The sequence below is a fragment of the Pseudophryne corroboree genome, chromosome 1, assembly GCF_028390025.1.
Source record: "Pseudophryne corroboree isolate aPseCor3 chromosome 1, aPseCor3.hap2, whole genome shotgun sequence".
In the NCBI taxonomy this organism is placed as follows: Eukaryota; Metazoa; Chordata; class Amphibia; order Anura; family Myobatrachidae; genus Pseudophryne; species Pseudophryne corroboree.
In genome coordinates, this window is record NC_086444.1 from 584,967,365 (window position 1) to 584,991,325 (window position 23,961).

At 47.1% G+C, this 23,961-nt stretch overlaps 1 long non-coding RNA gene across 1 annotated transcript; it reads left to right on the forward strand.

Moving 5' to 3' along the window:
* The first annotated feature begins 1,106 nt into the window (after positions 1 to 1,106).
* Positions 1,107 to 16,849, forward strand: LOC134925314 (uncharacterized). Its single transcript, XR_010177524.1, has 2 exons — positions 1,107 to 1,590; positions 16,217 to 16,849. It is a non-coding gene; the product is annotated as an uncharacterized LOC134925314 (long non-coding RNA).
* The last annotated feature ends 7,112 nt before the right edge of the window (positions 16,850 to 23,961 follow it).

Below are 23,961 nucleotides of genomic sequence, written 5' to 3' on the forward strand. Positions count from 1 at the left end.
CCTGCTTGCAAGATTACAATCTATGTACAAGAGTTAGTGGCAGATTTAAGGGTCAGGCCACTAAGGGTCAGGCTGCTCCTAGATACTACACTATTTCTCCCCCCCAACCCCCTGTCAAATCTCCGTCAGCTTCCTCCATCACAGACAGTAGCCCAAGAGATTCAGGTTGAAAACCTGCTAGTGCTCTGATACTTGGAGGTGGGGCCAGCACAATGACTTAACCAAGCAGCATTTTAAGGAAAAAGGAAAAGCTTTAATAAATAACAAATGCAACTCTAATGGGTTAAAATACTAAGGAATTTTTTTTTTGCACACCTGCAGTCATACAAAGTATGTATGGATTGATTATTAGGGACAGTTCCCGGTATACACCTATAGTAGGTATGTTCTAAGTGGACACACAGGAACATTTCAGTAAACTACAGTACAAACCTGTGAGCACTTCCATGTTTTGCACTTTCGCAAACAAAATTTAATGAAAGCAAAATTGATTGATTGATTTTTGCATGGTTTTGCACAATTTTCCTTTTGTACTTTCTTAGTAAATAAATTGTATTTCTAATTTTCTATAGTAGCAAACCATTACATACAAATGAAAGTATATATAGTGTAGCGGAAATATTGAATTTATTTGCTTTGTGTATATATATAAAATAATAAGTATTGTATGAGTATATACATGTATATTGTAAGTGAAGTATGTATATTTATTTTAATGTTTATTTATTTTAATAATATATATATATAAAAGCAGGGTATAATGTAATGTAATGTACAATGAGTTATGGGGATAGGGTGGTATTTGCATGCCCCACACTTGCATGGTTCAATTAAGAGATAGTGCGGGGAAAATGTGCCTATCGCGCGCTGGTAGCCGTGTGCATAGAAAGATTACCGCGTGCCGGTAAGAAGAGCAGGGGAGCTATGTGAGAGCCGGGTGCAGGGGGGGACCTGCGCGCCGGTAATCTAGGAGAGCCGTGTGCAGAGAGGGACCGCGTGCTGGTAACAGGGGAGAGCCGTGTGCAGAGGAAGACCCGCGCGGCCGGTAAGAGAAGCGTATAAAAGACGCTCTCAGCCGGCGAACGGGCAGTATGCAGATCCCCCTGGCCAGTGCGTACCTCCACTTCTTAAGCCACTGCTGAGCAAGAGAGCGAGCTGTAAACACAGCAGCGGTTGGGGAGACAGGAGAAAGCACCAAAGCAGGGTTATAAGGCCAGTCACCAGAGGCCGTAGAGGGGTATTGGAGATGGAGCTCCCACTGAGATGCAGCGCAATCTCTCACCGCACAGAGCTGTAATAGTGGAGAGAGACTGCTGCATGTAGCGTTGACCCGTTGCCAAGGGAGCCCCAATCACCCTTCCACAAGGCAGGTGAAAGGATGCTGGCTGGTGAGAGGTGGTCCAGGGGAGTGTAGGCGGGGCCGGCGGTGATTGAAGCCTAGAAGCCTCCCAGAGACAGTGAAAGTGGCTGGTTGTATTACACAGTCTGTAGTAAAGACAGGGCGGTCGCCAGAAAGCATCCAATCAGAGAGTCGGGGGAGTGGCCAGCAGAAACCTGAGTCAGAAGGAAGGATGAGACAGCATAGGAAGGGTGAGAAAGCTAATATGCAACACACAGCACCTTTCACCCAGAGCCGGATTAAGGCTCTGGGGGGCCCGGGGCAGTTCAGAGAGCGAGGCCCCTAATTAAAAGGCAGGCAGCTGATATATATATATATATACATATATATATACATATACATATATATATATATATATATATATATATACACAGTTACACACACACACGTGTACATCAGGGACGTGCAGGCAGGGGAGGCAGTGCCTCCCCTGTCATTAATGAGTAAAATAATACAAAGAAGATACTTATGACACATAAGTATCTTCTTTATTATTTTACCTATGTGAAAATCAGTTTGGGAGGCACCGATCGTGGTGCCTCCCGTAGTGATTGGGAACGGTATGGGGGGCGGGCGCAGGCGGGCCCTAGCAATGGGCTGGAAAAGCCCATTGAAATAACATGGGAAAGCGGCACCATTAGTGGTGCCGCTTTCCTACAGGGACGTGCTTTCATCCTATGAAAGCACGTCCCTGTGAGTGAAAGCACAGTGATAAGCCAGCGGATCCGTCACTGGATCCGCTGTCAATCACTGTGTGGGCGTCGGTACCTGTGGAGGTGCGGGCGGCGGAGATGCGGGATGCGGCGGGCCGGGCGGCGGAGGTGCTGGCGGCGGGACGCGGCATTCAGACCCCATGTGCAGAGTTTGGCAGCGGAAGCGGTACCCATTTCAAAAATGGCGCCTCAGCGTCATTTTTTAAATTCAAGATGGCCGCCGCGAGCCAATCATGGCTCGCCGCGTCATCGCCCCGCCCCCTCCCGCTGACTTATATAAGTCAGCGCGAGGCAGCGGCTGTCAGTCCGACGGCGGAGGAGGAGCGGAGAAGAGCTCCTGAAGACGCCGTGGAAGTCCTGGATGGGCGGCGGCTATGCAAAAGAGCTTAGCAGCCGCTGCCCACCAGGTGAAGATGCTGGAAGTCCTGGGAAGGCGGCGGCCATGCAAAAGAGCTTAAAGGCCGCCGCCTCCAAGGTGAAGACGTCGTGGAAGTCCTGGATGTGCGGCGGCTATGCAAAAGAGCTTAGCAGCCGCCGCACACCAGGTGAAGACGCCGGAGGAAGACCCCAGAAGCCCCGAGGAGGTGCCCCCCCCCCAGGTGAAGACGCCGGAAGCCCTGGGAAGGCGGCGGCCATGCAAAAGAGCTTAAAGGCCGCCGCCCCCAGGTGAAGACCCAGTTTAATAAAGGATTTTTTAAAGAATGTGTCTTGTTTTTTTTTCAATATTTTCTTTACAGGTGGACTACAGGTGCCAGCGGGCCCTTTATGTCCGGGCATGCTGGCACTTGTGGTTCTCCAAGTGCCAGCATGCTGGGGCAGGCTTGCTGGGACCTGTAGGCCACCTGTAAAGAACAATATTACTATTCTTTGCAGGTGGACTACAGGTGCCAGCGGGCCCTTTATGTCCGGGCATGCTGGCACTTGTGGTTCTCCAAGTGCCAGCATGCTGGGGCAGGCTTGCTGGGATCTGTAGGCCACCTGTAAAGAACAGTATTAGCATACAATGAACCCCGCACCCACCGCCACCAGGGGTGCGGGGCATAGCACTGGGCTATCAGCCCAGTGCTGGTTGTTGCTCGGGAGGGGGGACCCCATTTAGATTTTTTTGGGGGCCCACTTTCCGAGGAATTCCAGCCCTGGGCTGACTGGTTTGGGGGGTGTTTAATGGCATGGCAGGGGGACCCCACACTGAGTCTCTCCCCTGCTATGGCATTATCCCCCCTGGCTGGTTCTGCCTGGTGCTGGTTTTAGTGGTGTGGGGGGACTGCACTTTTTTTTTTTCGGGGGGGGGGGGGGTGTTAGCTGCAGTGCCTCCCCAGGCCCGGACCTCACCGCACGTCACTGGTATACATACATACACATATAAATACAAATACATATATACACGCGCATATACAGTATGTTTACATATACTGTATATGCACACACATATATTATCACAGATATTTCCACCCGCAACCATTAAAGAGGGGTTTGCCCTACTCACAAATGTTGAGGGTGGTTAGGACTACCTCTGATTCAAATAAATTGCCTGAAGCCCTAGTGAACATGGGCAAGAAATTTCTTGACAGAGGATATGGAAAGAAGGAGGTAGACGATGCGATACAAAAATGCCTCCAATTGGAGAGGAAAGACTTGCTGGTTCCTAAAAAGAAGGCAGAGGAAGCCGACAGATTGATGCTTTCCAGCACATACTCCATTACATCAGGAGCTATAAGACGGACAATACTTTCCCATTGGCACATTATCCAAAGTGATCCAATTCTGGGACAGGCCTGCAAGAACTTGCCGTTGTTCTGTTATAAAAGGAGCACCAATTTGAAGGATCGACTAGTGTATTCAGACATTAGTCCAAAAGTAATGATTAAAAGTGGCTGGCTGCAGTTACAAGAAGGAGTGTACAAGTGCACGGGATGTACCAACTGCAGCTTTATGAATACCGGGGCCACTTTTATTAACCCTGCCACAGACAAGAAATATCAAATTAAACAACGGATGACGTGTGATACCAAATATGTCGTATACGTTATTTGGTGCCCGTGCAAATTGATATATGTGGGTAAAACCCAGAGAATGCTTAAGGAAAGAGTGGCAATGCACCGCAGTTCCATTAAAAAAGCACTAACAAAAATCGATACCAGCACACCGCCAGTAGCTCGTCACTTTGCAGCAGCGAAGCACACGATAAAGGACTTGAAAGTTATGCCTATAGAGCAAGTCCCTCCGGCTCGTAGAGGAGGAGATAGGAACAAAGTTCTTTTACAAAAAGAAAGTAAATGGATTTATAATCTAGATGCGATGACACCAAGAGGGTTAAATGAAGAACTGTCCTTTACGCCTTTCCTATAGATTCTGATTTGCAATGGTCATTTTATGAGTCTGGTGGACGTAATATATTTATTTCCATGTTGATATAGCCTGGTGATGATTTATTAGTTCACACTTACCTGTAGAGACACAGTCAGCCTGGCCTTATTGGGACAATGTCCATGATCATATTTCATTTTTGTCGTGTTTAAAAAAACTTTTTTTGTTTATATTTTTCTGCTAGATTTAGCATGTATTTATAGTTTATGATATGCCGTCTAGTCATGTGATCCTGTGGACTGATTGATGGTGATGGGATTTTTCTGGCCACTTCCCATATACTGCGCCAATTGTTCATATTCTGTGTGTGTGTGTGTGTGTGTATTTTAATATACATACACAGTGGATTAGGGAGGTCTTTCTTCATGATAGCAGCGCGACTACGTCACTTCCGGGTGACGCGTCCCGCTGCCGTGGAAACGGTACAACAACAGCGAAATCGCGTCACTTCCGGATGACGCGTCTCACAACTGGGTCCCCGCCAACCCCACCGCATGAGATTAGTTCCGCACGCCGGTAGTAACCGGCTTTAGATGCATCCGGCCATTGCAGCTGTTGAGAGAGTGGGTGAGGCGTGCTTTGTATACAATATTCATTTGATTGAACTACTCATGCTCCATCAGTTGATAATTTACATTTAAGCACACACATTGTTCAGACTTGCATTTTGTTACCATGGCGCCGGAGGGGTGGGCAGTACCCTGGTCCGGGATTGGACCATGGGATCACATGACTTGCAGCTTGATTAGAATGAACAGGTGTATGTAATTGTTTTTAATTGTCTTTGTGTATATAAGTGTGGTGTTTGGTGATGGTTAGTTATACTGCTGGCTTTCCCTGACGAAGGTGCTGCTGCACCGAAACAGCTGTTGGAGTTGCCAATATGCGGGGTTACCATTGTGAATTGAACTGCTAAGTATACGATTTGTACTATCTTATGCACGGTGCACTTTAAAATGAGGATTCAGTAAATTGTTCATTGCTACATAAGGTGTGCTGGTTTTTGTGGATCTTGGTCACAACGTTTGGATGTTAACATTGGACCGAGCACCCTGACAAAACGATTGAAGGTGTGTGCGTTCCAAATTTGCATATACACAGATATAGATATATACAGAGATATATATATATATATATATATATACTAATAAACATTTATGCACATATGTATAGACATATAATAATACAGCCAGCCTTACTTTTGCTGGCAGGCTGCTGTAGCACAGGAGACAGGAGAGTGAGTGTTCGTTCCTCTCCTTCTCCAAACACCGCTCCGTACTGCTGCCATTCCCTACACTACATTCTCTCATACAGCCTGCGTGCTCAGACGGTGACTGAGCCACAGGTTGTTACAATATTGGACAGCTGAGCCGTCGCTCAGCTGTCCTGTACTGATAGGCGGCGTCGGCGCAATGGCTCAGGTGTTAGGTTGCCAGGGCAACCAAACGGGAGCTGGGAATGCAGCGCAGCGCCGCAGATCGGTAAGAGCTCCGATCTGCGGCGGGGGGGCCTTTTAGGAAGGGGGGCCCGGGGTACATACCCCCTGGGCCCCCCCTTAATCCGGCTCTGCTTTCACCTCCTCCACTACAAAACTAGTATTGGCATAGACCAGTCTATTGGTGAACATTTAGCCTAACCAGCTTATTTGCATAAACCAGCCTATTTGCATAAGCCAGCCTAATGATGAACACTTCGCATAAGCTAGCCTACTTGCATAGACCAGTCTATTGGTGGACACTGAAGTAAGGAAATTCAGTGACAGTTGAGAGTTTAGAAGAGATGGTAATATCACAAGTATACTACTAGTGGCATGTCAAAGAACTTATATAAAATATATAATAGGGAAAGTTAATGACTATTTATCACAGTGTTCCAGGTGCATAAGGTGTAAGGATTATCCAGCCAGTATGCACCTGTCTTCAAGTTAAAGGACAGTAGCAGTTCTCCATGCAACAACTACAGTTACAGTAATGGAGATTATAATTATATATATATATATATATATATATATATATATATATATCCACAAGGGGGATGAGTTCGGTTATACAGATGAGTAGGACTAGAGACATTTAAGTGTAACATCTAATATATTTAGACTACCAGTAAGAGATGCTCAGAAGAGAGAGAGACAGAGAGACACTGATGTGGTAAATCAAATAGCCAGGCAGGATCTCAAGAGTAAAGGAAAATATTTTCAGCTAAAGGACTGATCTGTCCGGATATACTTGGATTTGAAGTAATACTACCCAAAAAGCTAAGCACATTATCTATCAGCACACTGTGGAACTTTATTGCCCAGCTTCATGCAGTTGGTAATTGTTGGATACAAAGTAATGTAGTCAGATCATAAAGTAACAAAATTGTAGCTAGTAGGAGAATTGTTACAAACCAGGAGAGAGGAGTTCATTACTGCTCACTAATGCTGCATTCAGACTGCAAATGCCGGATCCTACCCGGTAAGACAAACGTGTACTTACCGGGTGGGATCCGGCATTTGCACTCCGCTGCTGGCTTTCCGACCCGGCAATATACCGGGTCGGTTGCCATAACAACGATTCGCGCAGCAGCAGCAGGGGCGGGGGTGGAGGCGGCGTCGGGAGATGAGCTCATCTCCAGCGCCGCCTCTCCCTATCTTGTGAATGGGAACCGTGTCGCATCGACACGGCTCCCATTCACACCGCACCTGACCCGGTAATCAACCCGGGTAAAACCCTTCTTTTTTACCGAGTTTATTTACCGGGTCAGGCGACCCGCTAAATCGGCCAGTGTGCTTTCACATCGCACACTGACCCGGTTCGACACGGCAATATGCCGTGTCGGTACCGGGTTATTTGTGCGATGTGAAAGGGGTATAAAGCTGATATAGGACTCCATAAAAGAGACTCTCTTATACTCCAATCTAAGTTATTTTCTCTGACGTCCTAGTGGATGCTGGGACTTCCGTAAGGACCATGGGGAATAGCGGCTCCGCAGGAGACTGGGCACAAAAGTAAAAGCTTTAGACTAGCTGGTGTGCACTGGCTCCTCCCCCTATGACCCTCCTCCAAGCCCCAGTTAGATTTTTGTGCCCGAACGAGAAGGGTGCAGGCTAGGTGGCTCTCCTGAGCTGCTTAGAAGTAAAAGTTTAAATAGGTTTTTTATTTTCAGTGAGTCCTGCTGGCAACAGTCTCACTGCATCGTGGGACTAAGGGGAGAAGAAGCGAACTCACCTGCGTGCAGAGTGGATTGGGCATCTTGGCTACTGGACATTAGCTCCAGAGGGACGATCACAGGTTCAGCCTGGATGGGTCCCGGAGCCGCGCCGCCGGCCCCCTTACAGAGCCAGAAGAGCGAAGAGGTCCGGAGAAAGCGGCGGCAGAAGACGTTCCTGTCTTCAAATAAGGTAGCGCACAGCACTGCAGCTGTGCGCCATTGCTCTCAGCACACTTCACACTCCGGTCACTGAGGGTGCAGGGCGCTGGGGGGGAGCGCCCTGAGACGCAATAAAACACTATAAAAACCTTATATGGCTAAAGAAATGCATCACATATAGCTCCTGGGCTATATGGATGCATTTAACCCCTGCCAGTTTTCCTGAAAAAAGCGGGAGAAAAGGCCGCCGTGAAGGGGGCGGAGCCTTTCTCCTCAGCACACAAGCGCCATTTTCTTTCACAGCTCCGCTGGAAGGACGGCTCCCTGACTCTCCCCTGCAGTCCTGCTACAAGAATCAGGGTAAAACAAGAGAGGGGGGGCACTATTGGCAGCAAATATAAAACAGCAGCTATAAAGGGAGAAAGACTTATATAAGGTTATCCCTGTATATATATAGCGCTCTGGTGTGTGCTGGCAAACTCTCCCTCTGTCTCCCCAAAGGGCTCGTGGGGTCCTGTCCTCTATCAGAGCATTCCCTGTGTGTGTGCTGGGTGTCGGTACGATTGTGTCGACATGTATGAGGAGGAAAATGATGTGGAAGCAGAGCAATTGCCTGTGTTAGTGATGTCACCCCCTAGGGAGTCGACACCTGATTGGATGGTCGTATTTAAAGAATTACGTGACAATGTCAGCACTTTGCAAAAAACTGTTGACGACATGAGACAGCCGGCAAACCAATTAGTGCCTGTTCAGGCGTCTCAGACACCGTCAGGAGCGCTAAAATGCCCGTTACCTCAGATGGTCGACACAGACCCAGACACGGATACTGAATCCAGTGTCGACGGTGAGGAGACAAACGTAATGTCCAGTAGGGCCACACGTTACATGATCACGGCAATGAAGGAACGGCCGCCCTCAAGGAACCAGCTGATAGAAGGCTGGAAAATATCCTAAAAGGTATATACACACATACCGGTGTTATACTGCGACCAGCAATCGCCTCAGCCTGGATGTGCAGCGCTGGAGTGGCTTGGTCGGATTCCCTGACTGAAAATATTGATACCCTGGATAGGGACAGTATATTATTAACTATAGAGCATTTAAAGGATGCATTACTATATATGCGAGATGCACAGAGGGATATTTGCACCCTGGCATCTAGAGTGAGTGCGATGTCCATTTCTGCCAGAAGAACGTTATGGACGCGACAGTGGTCAGGTGATGCGGAATCCAAACGACATATGGAAGTATTGCCGTATAAAGGGGAGGAGTTATTTGGGGTCAGTCTATCGGACCTGGTGGCCACGGCAACGGCTGGAAAATCCACCTTTTTACCCCAGGTCACCTCTCAGCAGAAAAAGACACCGTCTTTTCAAACTCAGTCCTTTCGTCCCTATAAGGGCAAGCGGGAAAAAGGCCGCTCATTTCTGCCCCGGGGCAGAGGAAGGGGAAAAAGACTACACCAGGCAGCCTCTTCCCAGGAGCAGAAGCCCTCCCCCGCTTCTGCCAAGTCTTCAGCATGACGCTGGGGCTCTACATGCGGACTCAGGCACGGTGGGGGGTCGTCTCAAGAAATTCAGCGCGCAGTGGGCTCACTCGCAAGTGGACCCCTGGATCCTGCAGGTAGTATCACAGGGGTACAAATTGGAATTCGTGACGTCTCCCCCTCGCCGGTTCCTGAAGTCTGCTCTACCAACGTCTCCCTCCGACAGGGAGGCAGTATTGGAAGCTATTCACAAGCTGTATTCCCAGCAGGTGATAATCAAGGTACCCCTCCTACAACAGGGAAAGGGGTATTATTCCACGCTGTTTGTGGTACCGAAGCCGGACGGCTCGGTGAGACCAATTTTAAATCTAAAATCTTTGAACACTTACATAAAAAGGTTCAAATTCAAGATGGAGTCACTCAGAGCAGTGATAGCGAACCTGGAAGAAGGGGACTATATGGTATCTCTAGACATCAAAGATGCTTATCTCCATGTCCCAATCTACCCTTCTCACCAAGGGTACCTCAGGTTTGTGATACAAAACTGTCATTATCAGTTTCAGACGCTGCCGTTTGGATTGTCCACGGCACCACGGGTCTTTATCAAGGTAATGGCCGAAATGATGATTCTTCTTCGAAGAGAAGGCGTATTAATTATCCCTTACTTGGACGATCTCCTGATAAGGGCAAGGTCCAGGGAACAGTTAGAGGTCGGAGTAGCACTATCTCAAGTAGTGCTACGTCAGCACGGGTGGATTCTAAATATCCCAAAATCACAGCTGATTCCAACAACACGTCTACTGTTCCTAGGGATGATTCTGGACACAGTCCAGAAAAAGGTTTTTCTCCCGGAGGAGAAGGCCAGGGAGTTATCCGAGCTAGTCAGGAACCTCCTAAAACCCGGACAAGTGTCAGTGCATCAATGCACGAGAGTCCTGGGAAAAATGGTGGCTTCTTACGAAGCGATTCCATTCGGAAGATTCCATGCAAGAACTTTTCAGTGGGATCTGCTGGACAAATGGTCCGGATCGCATCTTCAGATGCATCAGCGGATAACCCTATCTCCAAGGACAAGGGTGTCTCTCCTGTGGTGGTTACAGAGGGCTCATCTTCTAGAGGGCCGCAGATTCGGCATTCAGGATTGGATGCTGGTGACCACGGATGCCAGCCTGAGAGGCTGGGGAGCAGTCACACAGGGAAAAAATTTCCAGGGCTTGTGGTCATGCATGGAAACGTCTCTTCACATAAATATCCTAGAACTAAGGGCCATTTACAATGCCCTAAGTCAAGCAAGGCCTCTGCTTCAGGGTCAACCGGTATTGATCCAGTCGGACAACATCACGGCTGTCGCCCACGTAAACAGACAGGGCGGCACAAGAAGCAGGAGGGCAATGGCAGAAGCTGCAAGGATTCTCCGCTGGGCGGAAAATCATGTGATAGCACTGTCAGCAGTGTTCATTCCGGGAGTGGACAACTGGGAAGCAGACTTCCTCAGCAGACACGACCTCCACCCGGGGGAGTGGGGACTTCATCCAGAAGTCTTCCAAGTGATTGTAAACCATTGGGAAAAACCAAAAGGTGGACATGATGGCGTTCCGTCTCAACAAGAAACTGGACAAATATTGCGCCAGGTCAAGGGACCCTCAGGCAATAGCGGTGGACGCTCTGGTAACACCGTGGGTGTTCCAGTCGGTGTATGTGTTCCCTCCTCTGCCTCTCATACCAAAAGTACTGAGAATCATAAGAAGGAGAGGAGTAAGAACTATACTCGTGGCTCCGGATTGGCCAAGAAGAACTTGGTACCCGGAGCTGCAAGAGATGCTCACGGAGGACCCGTGGCCTCTACCTCTAAGAAAGGACCTGATTCAGCAGGCACCTTGCCTGTTCCAAGACTTACCGCGGCTGCGTTTGACGGCATGGTGGTTGAACGCCGGATCCTGAAGGAAAAAGGCATTCCAGATGAAGTCATCCCTACCCTGATCAAAGCCAGGAAGGATGTAACCGCAAAACATTATCACCGCATTTGGCGGAAATATGTTGCGTGGTGTGAGGCCAAGAAGGCCCCTACAGAGGAATTTCAACTGGGTCGTTTCCTGCATTTCCTGCAAGCAGGATTGTCTATGGGCCTAAAATTAGGATCCCTTAAGGTTCAAATTTCGGCCCTGTCGGTCTTCTTCCAGAAGGAACTGGCTTCAGTTCCTGAAGTCCAGACTTTTGTAAAGGGGGTACTGCATATACAGCCTCCCTTTGTGCCTCCAGTGGCACCCTGGGATCTCAATGTGGTTTTGGGATTCCTTAAATCACATTGGTTCGAACCACTTGCCACAGTGGATTTAAAATATCTCACATGGAAAGTGGTCATGCTGTTAGCCCTGGCTTCAGCCAGGCGCGTATCAGAATTGGCGGCTTTATCCTATAAAAGCCCTTACCTGATATTTCATTCGGATAGGGCGGAATTGAGGACTCGTCCTCAATTTCTCCCTAAGGTGGTTTCAGCGTTTCACATGAACCAACCTATTGTGGTACCTGCGGCTACTAGGGACTTGGAGGACTCCAAGTTGCTGGACATAGTCAGGGCCCTGAAAATATATGTTTCCAGGACGGCTGGAGTCAGAAAATCTGACTCGCTGTTTATACTGTATGCACCCAACAAGCTGGGTGCTCCTGCTTCTAAGCAGACGATTGCTCGTTGGATTTGTAATACAATTCAGCTTGCACATTCTGTGGCAGGCCTGCCACAGCCAAAATCTGTTAAAGCCCATTCCACAAGGAAGGTGGGCTCATCTTGGGCGGCTGCCCGAGGGGTCTCGGCTTTACAACTTTGCCGAGCAGCTACTTGGTCAGGGGCAAACACGTTTGCTAAATTCTACAAATTTGATACCCTGGCTGAGGAGGACCTTGAGTTCTCTCATTCGGTGCTGCAGAGTCATCCGCACTCTCCCGCCCGTTTGGGAGCTTTGGTATAATCCCCATGGTCCTTACGGAAGTCCCAGCATCCACTAGGACGTCAGAGAAAATAAGAATTTACTTACCGATAATTCTATTTCTCGTAGTCCGTAGTGGATGCTGGGCGCCCATCCCAAGTGCGGATTGTCTGCAATACTTGTATATAGTTATTGTTACAAAAAAATCGGGTTGTTTATTGTTGTGAGCCATCTTTTCAGAGGCTCCTACGTTTATCATACTGTTAACTGGGTTCAGATCACAGGTTGTACGGTGTGATTGGTGTGGCTGGTATGAGTCTTACCCGGGATTCAAAATCCTTCCTTATTATGTACGCTCGTCCGGGCACAGTATCCTAACTGAGGCTTGGAGGAGGGTCATAGGGGGAGGAGCCAGTGCACACCAGCTAGTCTAAAGCTTTTACTTTTGTGCCCAGTCTCCTGCGGAGCCGCTATTCCCCATGGTCCTTACGGAAGTCCCAGCATCCACTACGGACTACGAGAAATAGAATTATCGGTAAGTAAATTCTTATTATCATCATCACTATTCTTTGCTGACTTCATGGGCCCCAACTGCACAAATTTTTCATTTGATTAAGAGTACCCGGGTCACTCACTCAGTATAATATTATACTCACTGGTAATTTTTTGGAATGCATGCATAATTACATGTATAGGCAAATAGGTTATGTAATGTATATTTAGAAAAAGTATATAGGACATATTTGTTAACTAGATTTGAATTTTACAATAAGCAAAGTTTAAAGATTGGAATAGGAAAATATTAAAATTACTATACTTACCATAAAGTGTAGTGTTGGTGTCAGTGGATCCTGGAACGAGAAGAAAAAAAAGGTATTTGTTATATAATGATATTAATGACAGTAAATATATGATTGATAAACAACGTATATAGTTAAGCAAGGGCTTACCCAGGCAAGCCTTATTGAAAATTAGTCTAGGTGGAGGCACAAAGTCATATTAGTAACTCACAAAAAGAATAAAAATAAGTAAGGAGGGGTTACATATAGATATACAGTATGCTTTATAAAATAACATTGACTAACAACATCCTAGAACTACAGTACAATATATTCCTTAAAACATCTAAATGGTTGTCACATTTTAGCTTTTAAAAGCATGGTAGGGTCAATATGAGCCTGCTGTAGTAATGTCAGTGTGATCCTATAAGCATAGTAAGATGAGCTATGTATGTGAAGGTGTGTGGACAATTTGTGCTCTGTGGTGTCCCTGGAGTACACACATGAGAATTGCATTCCATTTTCTTTAACTAGGGCTGCACTGAATTTACCTCCCACAAACAGCCCTTTAACAAACAAAAAAAGCCCTGCAGCTACACATGTAACCATGGACACCAGTAATAAGAAGTGACAATACCACTGAAGTACAGTAAAACTAAAATAACCTAGACAATATTTACATAGAAAACAAACCAATGACACTGAAGAAGGTAAAGAAAAAAGCATTACAAAGGTTAAAAGTCCAATTATGTTCTACTAGAAAGACTCTACAGCAATGGTGACTATAACTAGGTCTGTCATCAGGGGTATATGGGGTACAATAGTACCCAGGCAGGGAGGAGAAGAAACTGGGATCCCTGGGTCACGTACAGCTCTCTTCCCCCTCCTATCTCTCGTACAGGTGGGAAGCTCTATCCATAGCTTATGACACCTGATACTCTTGCGTCTCTGCCTGCACTGCATACTGTCCTGCTTATATTCTGCTATCTGGTTCTGCTGCTGCACAAGAAGGAGAGCTAGTGATGCCAGTGTTTTCCAGTTGGGGGCCCCCGGAATCTGGCTATGCTGGAGCCACAAGGTGGAAGGTGACATTGGGCTGTGTAGTGATCGGCTGCATGAAAGGCACTGGGAGAGGGAACCAAAAACAATGAGGGGCTGGAAGATCCCTCTCAGAGTGGCAGCTGTTGAAAGAATTCTCTTCAGGCAGCTGCATATTGGGCTGTTATTGCAATGTGCAAGTGTCAAGCTGCTGCTATAATCTCGCTTACAATTCATGGAGAAGTGATTGACAAGAAGTGAATGTTTGGAGGTGTTAATGGGGAGTGATTATGATAGGAAAAATGCAGGCATATCATGGCCATATTCAGGATGTGTATCTGCCATCAGTTACGAGCTCGTACATGCATAAACATGGCATTTGCATCTCTACTGCCGTGTCCTACAGTGGCAAATTTCCCATTAGGCACATGAGGCATGTGCCTAGGGTTGGCATTTGTTTGTGGGCAGCACTTGGATGCCTGTGTGGTACTGTCAGCCCAAAAAGCACCAGTAACTAAAAAATATATCCACTGTACTGTACCATATGCCATCTTGTAAAGGGTAGGGCATGCCCATACTTCCCCTGTAAGCTGTCCTACTTAGTAAATATGTATACATGATTAAAAATAATTTAGATGTCATAGTGGCTTTTTTATTATTTTATTAAATTGGCTATCATCAAATGAGGGCTTATAGCTAATCAATAAAAATAATAAAATTAGGCAAGCGGGGAAGGCGGCTGTTGCTGTTGTGCCTAAGGGCGCCCTCACCCCTAAATCTGCCCCCGCTGCCCAGTCTGCATAGGCCTACCCTTAGGCTTGATCTTCCCTTGTTTTTGTATATAGGCTGTGAATGTGTATGCAATTGTGAATGAGTTTGTGATGGTTCCGGTGGGAGTCTCTTTTCATTTCTGGGTGGCAGATTCACTTACTAACATTAGCAGTTACATAGCCTAGAAAGTTGCACTTGCATCAGCGTACAAACACGATTAGCCGTCAGGCCGCCCCAAGGCCAATATCATTGTGTCTAGGGGTGGCCTGACACCTAAATCCGGCTCTGGATGCCATGACATCATGTTGAAGGGGATGGGCCACCAGAATTGGGAATTAAGACAATGCCTGGAGTGTCCTCATGACATGTACACGCTGCTCTAGGCACCCTGCTAGCCAGATGCAGTGGCCATAGGGTAGCAATTGTGCTGCCCCCAAGGCTCCTCACCTTGTGAGATACTGTAGTACTACTTGCACCCCTAGTTATGTTCCTGACCCTGATGATGATGATGATGATGATGTGTATCAAACTAGGAACACAGTACGGATAGGGGCAGGTGCACCACAAAAATGGACACAGCTTAGCACAGGGGTGCTTTAACAGAGGAGGGGACCCGTGTGCACCTCTGGGTGGGCCTCCTCCTCTGCACGGGACAGTAGTCTCCGACAAAGTGCCGGAGTCTACTGTACATGTGTAGGTCTCCGGAAACATGGCACTCGCCATGTACTGGAGACCAATTTGGCTATTGCGCATGCACTGTGGCCATTTTGGCTGTGATTTTAACCGCGAGAGCAGCGCCCAATGCTGAACTCCGCAGAGGTGAGTATTAAAATATGGGTGCGGTGTGTGTGGTGTGGGCCCCCCTGGATCCAGGGGCCGTGTGGACTGCACACATTGAACCCATTATAGAAATGCCAATGGCTCAGTATACAGTATGCTCAAATATATTAGTTCCATGCACAGAATATTGGGGAAATTATGAAGTTCAACTTAGCATCTATATACAGCTACAGTCTACACATTTGTATATACTCACAAAAAAGGTTAACATTGAAGTTGCTAACACTACTCCTTTGCTTCTTTCTCTCCATTATTCTACTATTACTTCTTGTTGTTGTTATTATTATTATTATTATTATTATTATTATTATTATTATTACTACAGTAATAATGCTAAATAAAATGCAATGCAAAGCATAGTATATGACAAAAGTACTGTTTCTCCCCTCAAACATATCCTGTGTTCAAATTAAATTTGCAAGCCAACAGTTAATTCTGAAACTACTCTTGCCAATGCTAAAATACAATGACTGTAAAATGTGTTAAGCATCTATTAGATTCATGACCCTAATTGCTTTTTTTTATTATCATTTGTTGTTTTGCAGGCCAATGGATCAATAGCACAAGAATGAAACAGATTATATCTCTATAATGTTCACATTCCCAAACATGTTAATGCTAGAAATTATTTTGTGGTGTGAAAGAGCTTGGTAAAGTCCCAAAGGGTACTAATAGCATTTGATACAATGTATTGATGTTCCCTGGCTTGTCTCTTGAGGCCAGCTGTCTATTTCCAAAATATCGCAAACCATTAAGAAGTGTGAAGAAAGGTCAAGATTACATTGTCAGAATTTTTCTTTCCTGGTTCAGAAAGGTGATGATTAGGGTTAAGATAGAGTATATTGCCATTTAACAGACAAAGAGCATTCTGTGAATGCTTTGTGATTAAATGGAAAGGTTTTTATTTCAATTGCTTTTCCTTTGGCTGTGTTATAAGAGTATGAGAAAATCAGGACTTGTTAAAATCAGCTGGTTGCATTTCTTTTTGGTAGCTTGAGTTGCTGTAACTTGAAGAAAAATGCAGATACATATTTCCAAATCCCTATAAAATATATCTTGGACAACAATATATATTGTTCATTTCCTTTATCACCTATGCTTTGCAAGCAAAAAAATAACAAAAAAGCAGACAATGTACAAAATAAAAATTCAATAAATAGAACTATGATTAAAATGTTCCATTGCCTGCGTGGTAAGTGTATTTTCTCAACATTTCTACCTTCTATAATCTTTCAAATAAAACATTGTTTAGGTTATATATTTATATATAATCACAAACTGGTCTTTGTAGTTGTATTTATTCTGACAAAATACAGATGGAGCCTCCCTTATCTTTGCCTGCCTAGTCGCAGGCGTGCACTCCTGGCATGACTAGGCGATCTGTCCGCCTAGTCACGGTGGGAGTGCACAGAGATGCTCCCATTTAGAGCGTCTCTGTCCGGGCGTGCAGACGGAGACGCTCTCCATTCAAGTGAATGGGGTGCATCTCTGTCCAGGCGCGTGCGCCCGTCCGGACTTAGACGCTCACAGTGACTAGGTGCACCCAGGTGGGCGCGCCTAGTCACAGAAGAAGCAAAGATAACGGAGGCTCCATCTGTATGTCTTCAATTAAATGCTGTGTGGGGTATGAGAGAATACATATGTTTTACCGATAGCCGGGATCCCGGCCACCAGTATGACGGCAGCAGGGTTAGCGCTAGAAAGGACCTTGCGGGCTTGCTGCGCTCGCCATGCTGCGGGAACAGTGGCTTGCTGCGCTCGCCACAGGAGCTATTCTCCCTCTATGGGTGTCGTGGACACCCACAGAGGAAGAAAAGCCTGTGGCGCCAGTATTCCATCTGTGTCATTTCAACATCTGTCGGGATTCTAGCGTCAGTATTGTGATCGCCGGAATTCCAACAGGCGGTCTTGTGATGGCTTCCCGGTATGAGACATGCAAGGCAGAAAACACCGGAAGTGCACATAACCCAAGATTACAGCATCTATTTAGCAGTATTGCTTTTTACAGAGATTGGAAGATCCCATACATCTAACTGGATGTACGGTATATTATATGTCCAGTTTACCAATAGTATTTGCTGGTTAGACATTAGTATACATTTATATTGTCACAATCCTGACTGTAGGTTTCATATTTGGTGACTTACCCCTGCCATGTGTCCCGGATCCTGTGTTTTTTTTTACTCACTGAGTTAAACAGCTTGTCAGCACTGACTTTTCCTGAGTTCTCTGCCTGAAAGGTAATAGTTAATTAGCTCCACCTGTGGTGAGCTCCTGTGTGAGGCTGAATTCAGTAATCTGTAGTTTAGGCCTAAAAGCCAGCATCTTATGTTTTGCAGAAGTTCAGGCTTCAGTGTTCTCTCGGCCTGCTAGGCCTCATTCTACATCACAGCCTAGTCTAGAGTAGTCACATGACTATGACTGTTCACCTGAGCCAAAGTTGTCCAATCCTCTGCCAGCCTGAGACTCTCTGCATCACCTAATCCTGCTCACCAATCACCAAGGACCAGGAAGTATAAGTCAGGAGGCTGAGTTGGAAACTGGGCCAGTTCCTTGTGTCACACTCACAGCTATGTGTGAGTCTTCAAGCTGAGCTTACCTAAAGGTAACCTTTATACTCTAGTTCCTGAGAAAACTCTGTTCCTTGTTACCCTGTTTGGTTTACTTTTGTGTTGCCACTGATGATCACTATTTCCACGAGTCTCAAAGTAAAGGCACAGCTGCAGTGGTTCATCTTAAAGGCACAGTATTATATTCCAAAGTCTCAACTGAAAACCACAGCTGCCGTGGTTCATCTTTACTGCTGTTGTAGTTGTGATCTCCAGAGCTCCCGTATCCCTGCAGTGCCTCAGTATCTCTGTGCCTCAGTATCTCCGTGCCTCAGCACCTCCGTGCCTCAGTACGTCAGTACCTCGTGCCTCCAGTACCTCCGTGCCTCAGCGCCTCCATGCTTCCAGCACCTCGTGTCTCAGTACCTCCGTGCTTTCGGCACCTCCGTGCCTCAGCATCTCCGTGCCTCCAGCATCTCCGTGCCTCCAGCATCTCCGTGCTTCCAGCATCTCCGTGCCTCCAGCATCTCTGTGCCTCTACGCACCCCAGTGTCTCTACGCACCCCAGTGTCTCTACGCACCCCAGTGTCCTCCAAGCACCTCAGTGTCCTCCAAGCGCCTCAGTGTCTCCAAGCATCCGGTGCACTTTAGTGCAATTGTACCTGGTATTCTTCACTGATTCATCAGCGCCTTTCCAGTTCTGTCTTTCAGGAGACCTTCAGCGTCCACACGTGCCTCCTGTCTGCCGACCTAATCCTGCATGAGGAGAACCTAGATTCAGCCATCTCTGCTGCGGTTCCTCTTCAGAGTCACCGGAAGAAACCCCGAGTCCACAACACTCCCAAACCAGGTCAGTGGTAGTATTCATATAATTCTCCAGTCGCCCGCACAGACTTCACTAACACCGGGTTCACAAAACCACAGTTATGACAGTAGGAACTGGCCACATGGACCCGGCTGAAAGTGTTTGTCTGACGCAGGACCTCCTAAGCAATATTGCAGGACGCTTGGAAGGTCTGGAGTCGACTCAGCATCAATTAGCACAGTGTCTGCAGCAGAATTCTTTCTCCAGAGATTCTCTGACCTTCTGCACTAAGACTCCTGACCAACTGCAGATTTTCTTCCAGATGTTATTACAGTTACAAGAACTTTTGTCTAGTATTCTTTCTGTGATGCCTTATCTCTTCAGGAATACTACCAACGTTGTTAATCCTGTTTTGTCCCATCCAGTTAATAGAGTCTCCTCCTCTGTGTAAGGAAAAGTTGTTCATCAGAGCTATCCACGGCCCAAACTCTCTGAAGCTGAACGTCAGCGGCGTAGGGAGCTACACCTCTGTCTTTACTGTGTAAATTCCGGTCATTTTGTTAAAGACTGCATTCTTCGTAAGCCAGGGAATGGTGACAAATCTCAGTATCACAGTGCTCATGTCTACAAGTCATCCACAGTAGCCGATCCTGCTACTGCTGATGGGGGTATCAGGATGGCTACTCTGAAAGAGACTCAAATTTATGACTGGGGTCCGGTGATTAAAAGACCTTATCCCAAGTTAGGTGTCCAGAGAAGAATGTTTAAACCATTTAGAGTCACAGAGGAGTCCGTGTCTACAGCCCAAGGAGGGGCGTCCGTGTCTACAGCCCAAGGAGGGGCGTCCGTGTCTACAGCCCAAGGAGGGGCGTCCGTGTCTACAGCCCAAGGAGGGGCGTCCGTGTCTACAGCCCAAGGAGGGGCGTCCGTGTCTTCAGCCCAAGGAGGGGCGTCCGTGTCTTCAGCCCAAGGAGGGGCGTCCGTGTCTTCAGCCCAAGGAGGGGCGTCCGTGTCTTCAGCCCAAGGAGGGGCGTCCGTGTCTTCAGCCCAAGGAGGGGCGTCCGTGCCTTCAGCCCAAAGAGGGGCGTCCGCGTCTTCAGCCCCAGTGAGGGGTTCAGAGGGTCCAGCCCCAAAGAGACTACAGAGCGCTGTCCAGCCAGAGAGACTACAGAGCGCTGTCCAGCCAGAGAGACTACAGAGCGCTGCCCAGCCAGGGAGTCTACAGAGTGCTGCCCAGCCAGGGAGTCTACAGAGTGCTGCCCAGCCAGGGAGTCTACAGAGTGCTGCCCAGCCAGGGAGTCTACAGAGTGCTGCCCAGCCAGGGAGTCTACAGAGTGCTGCCCAGCCCCGTGAAGTGGGGGCTCTTGCCTCAGCCCAGCCCCGTGAAGAGGGGGATCTTGCCTCAGCCCAGCCCCGTGAAGAGGGGGCTCTTGCCTCAGCCCAGCCATGTGAAGAGGGGGCTCCTGCCGGTCCAGCAATACTCCAGGACCAGCCTGGTCAGTCCCCATTGGCTCCAGCCAATTCGAGTATCCTCGGATCCAATCCAGTCCTACTCGTCCAGCCAAAGTTTTCTCCAGTTTCAGCCTCTAAGCTTTCGTCTGATGGTTTACCACCTATTTACTTTGATGGAGATTTATTGCAATATGCCGCTCTGGTTGAACAATTTCTCTCTCGGATGGAGTCTGATCCTTCAGGTGCAGTAACTCCTTCCAACGTTACTCGATATCTGTTCCTGGCATTCAGAGGAAGAGCTTTGGAGTGGGCCAACATGCTTTTTGAGAGTAATGATCCGGTGTTCCATGACTTACAGACTTTTAGTAATGCTGTGGTTAAAGAATTTGGTCCTAAACCTTTGGAATCTGACTCTGTAAAAAAATCATGCTCTAAAGGGAATGCAGAAGGAAGTTTGTGCTGTCCTCCCAGGAATAATCTAAGAATCTCCTTCGTTAAGAATCTGACCGTTAAAATTGCTCATGTTGGAGTCTCTCCTAGCCCAGAGAATTTAAAACTCCAGTGCACCTCCTTTTCATCTGCAAACTGTGTACCTAAGGGAGATTCATATCTTCCATTAGACTTGGACTCAGACTCTGAATTTGATCCAGTTCATGATGCTACTCCTTTTATGGGAGGCCCCATGTTTTCTAAGGAAGGTTTTTCTTTACAGGAGATTCCGCTGTCCTTGGTCAAAACCAAATGTTCCCGTAAGAAGAAGAAGAGGCATCAACGAAGGTCCTAAATTTTTCTGTATGAATTTCTCAAGTTCCTCTAAGATTCAAGATGGGTGTCCGGAGTCCACCCTTGAAGAGGGGGATACTGTCACAATCCTGACTGTAGGTTTCATATTTGGTGACTTACCCCTGCCATCTGTCCCGGATCCTGTGTTTTTTTTTTACTCACTGAGTTAAACAGCTTGTCAGCACTGACTTTTCCTGAGTTCTCTGCCTGAAAGGTTATAGTTAATTAGCTCCACCTGTGGTGAGCTCCTGTGTGAGGCTGAATTCAGTAATCTGTAGTTTAGGCCTAAAAGCCAGCATCTTATGTTTTGCAGAAGTTCAGACTTCAGTGTTCTCTCGGCCTGCTAGGCCTCATTCTACATCACAGCCTAGTCTAGAGTAGTCACATGACTGTGACTGTTCACCTGAGCCAAAGTTGTCCAATCCTCTGCCAGCCTGAGACTCTCTGCATCACCTAATCCTGCTCACCAATTACCAAGGACCAGGAAGTATAAGTCAGGAGGCTGAGTTGGAAACTGGGCAAGTTCCTTGTGGCACACTCACAGCTATGTGTGAGTCTTCAAGCTGAGCTCCCTAAAGGTAACCTTTATACTCTAGTTCCTGAGAAAACTCTGTTCCTTGTTACCCTGTTTGGTTTACTTTTGTGTTGCCACTGATGATCACTATTTCCACGAGTCTCAAAGTAAAGGCACAGCTACAGTGGTTCATCTTAAAGGCACAGTATTATATTCCATAGTCTCAACTGAAAACCACAGCTGCCGTGGTTCATCTTTACTGCTGTTGTAGTTGTGATCTCCAGAGCTCCCGTATCCCTGCAGTACCTCCGTGTCTCAGTATCTCCGTGCCTCAGCACCTCAGTGCCTCAGTACATCAGTGCCTCAGTACCTCGTGCCTCCAGTACCTCCGTGCCTCAGCGCCTCCGTGCTTCCAGCACCTCGTGTCTCAGTACCTCCGTGCCTCAGTACCTCCGTGCTTTCGGCACCTCCGTGCCTCAGTACCTCCGTGTCTCAGCACCTCGTGCCTCCAGCATCTCCGTGCCTCCAGCATCTCCGTGCCTCTACGCACCCCAGTGTCTCTACGCACCCCAGTGTCTCTACGCACCCCAGTGTCTCTACGCACCTCAGTGTCCTCCAAGCACCTCAGTGTCCTCCAAGCGCCTCAGTGTCTCCAAGCATCCGGTGCACTTTAGTGCAATTGTACCTGGTATTCTTCACTGATTCATCAGCGCCTTTCCAGTTCTGTCTTTCAGGAGACCTTCAGCGTCCACACGTGCCTCCTGTCTGCCGACCTAATCCTGCATGAGGAGAACCTAGATTCAGCCATCTGTGCTGCGGTTCCTCTTCCCAGTCACCGTAAGAAACCCTGAGTCCACAACACTCTCAAACCAGGTCAGTGGTAGTATTCATATAATTCTCCAGTCGCCCGCACAGACTTCACTAACACCGGGTTCACAAAACCACAGTTATGACATATATAAATGCTGCTCAGTTCAAACTAAATAATCTAAAACATCAATGATAAAATAAACTAGCACAGATAAGTGAATTGTATGTGGATATGCTATGACTTCATATGTTTATCCAAGAGGACATAAAAATTGTATAACAAATAGCGTATCCACATAAATTCACCTATCTGTGCTTGTTCATTTTTGTGAATGCCGACATATGACATGTATGCCTTCCACTCATGTTGACACTCTGAACTTCAACTATTTTTAAAACACCCATTTTTATTATGGATTGTCAAGGTACTAGAAGGATTTGGATGCAGGTGAGGGCCCCTAAGGCTAATTGTGGCAAATGGAATATAAGGGAGTTTGAATTGGTAAATTGTTCAGGACTTTATACTGGCTAGTGAGATAAAGGAAGGTCACTGCAGACTAGACTGCCGTAGCAGTGGTGGATAAAGGGGGTCATTCCGAGTCGATCGCTCGCTAGCTACTTTTAGCAGCCGTGCAAACGCATAGTCGCCGCCCACGGGGGAGTGTATTTTCGCCTTGCAAGAGTGCGAATGCCTGTGCAGCCGAGCAGAACAAAAACATTTTGTGCAAAAAGAGACCAGCCCTGTAGTTACTTATTCTGTGCGATGATTGCAGCGACGAAGGTCCCGGAATTGACGTCAGATACGCGCCCTGCAAACGCATGGACACACCTGCGTTTTTCCAAACACTCACAGAAAACGGTCAGTTGACACCCATAAACTCCCACTTCCTGTCAATCTCATTGCAATCGGCTGTGCGAATGGAATCGTTGCTAGAAGCAGTGCAAAACAATGATGCTCTTTGTATTTGGACGCTGCGCATGCACATTGCGCCTCATACGCATGCATAGTTTTGCCATTTTTTTAAAAGATCGCTACACAGAAAACATCAGCAGCTATCGATCATCTCGAAATGACCCCCAGAGTGAGCTGCCTGAGTGTACAGAAGCAGGAGTAGCGGGAAACTGAGCATGTGATACTGTAGCAGCAATATTCTGCAGTTATGGTATAAGCAGTGACATGGAATTCACTGGAGACTGGAATCACAGTGAGCTGGAACAATACTGGAAGTGTGGAATAAAAGTGAGCTGGAAAAACACAGGAGACTTGGGGGGAAATGTACTAAGACTTGGAGAGTGATAATTGGATAGCTAAACCACCAACCAACCATCAGTTCACAAACACAGCCTGTAACATTGCAGTTATTGTAGGAGCTGATT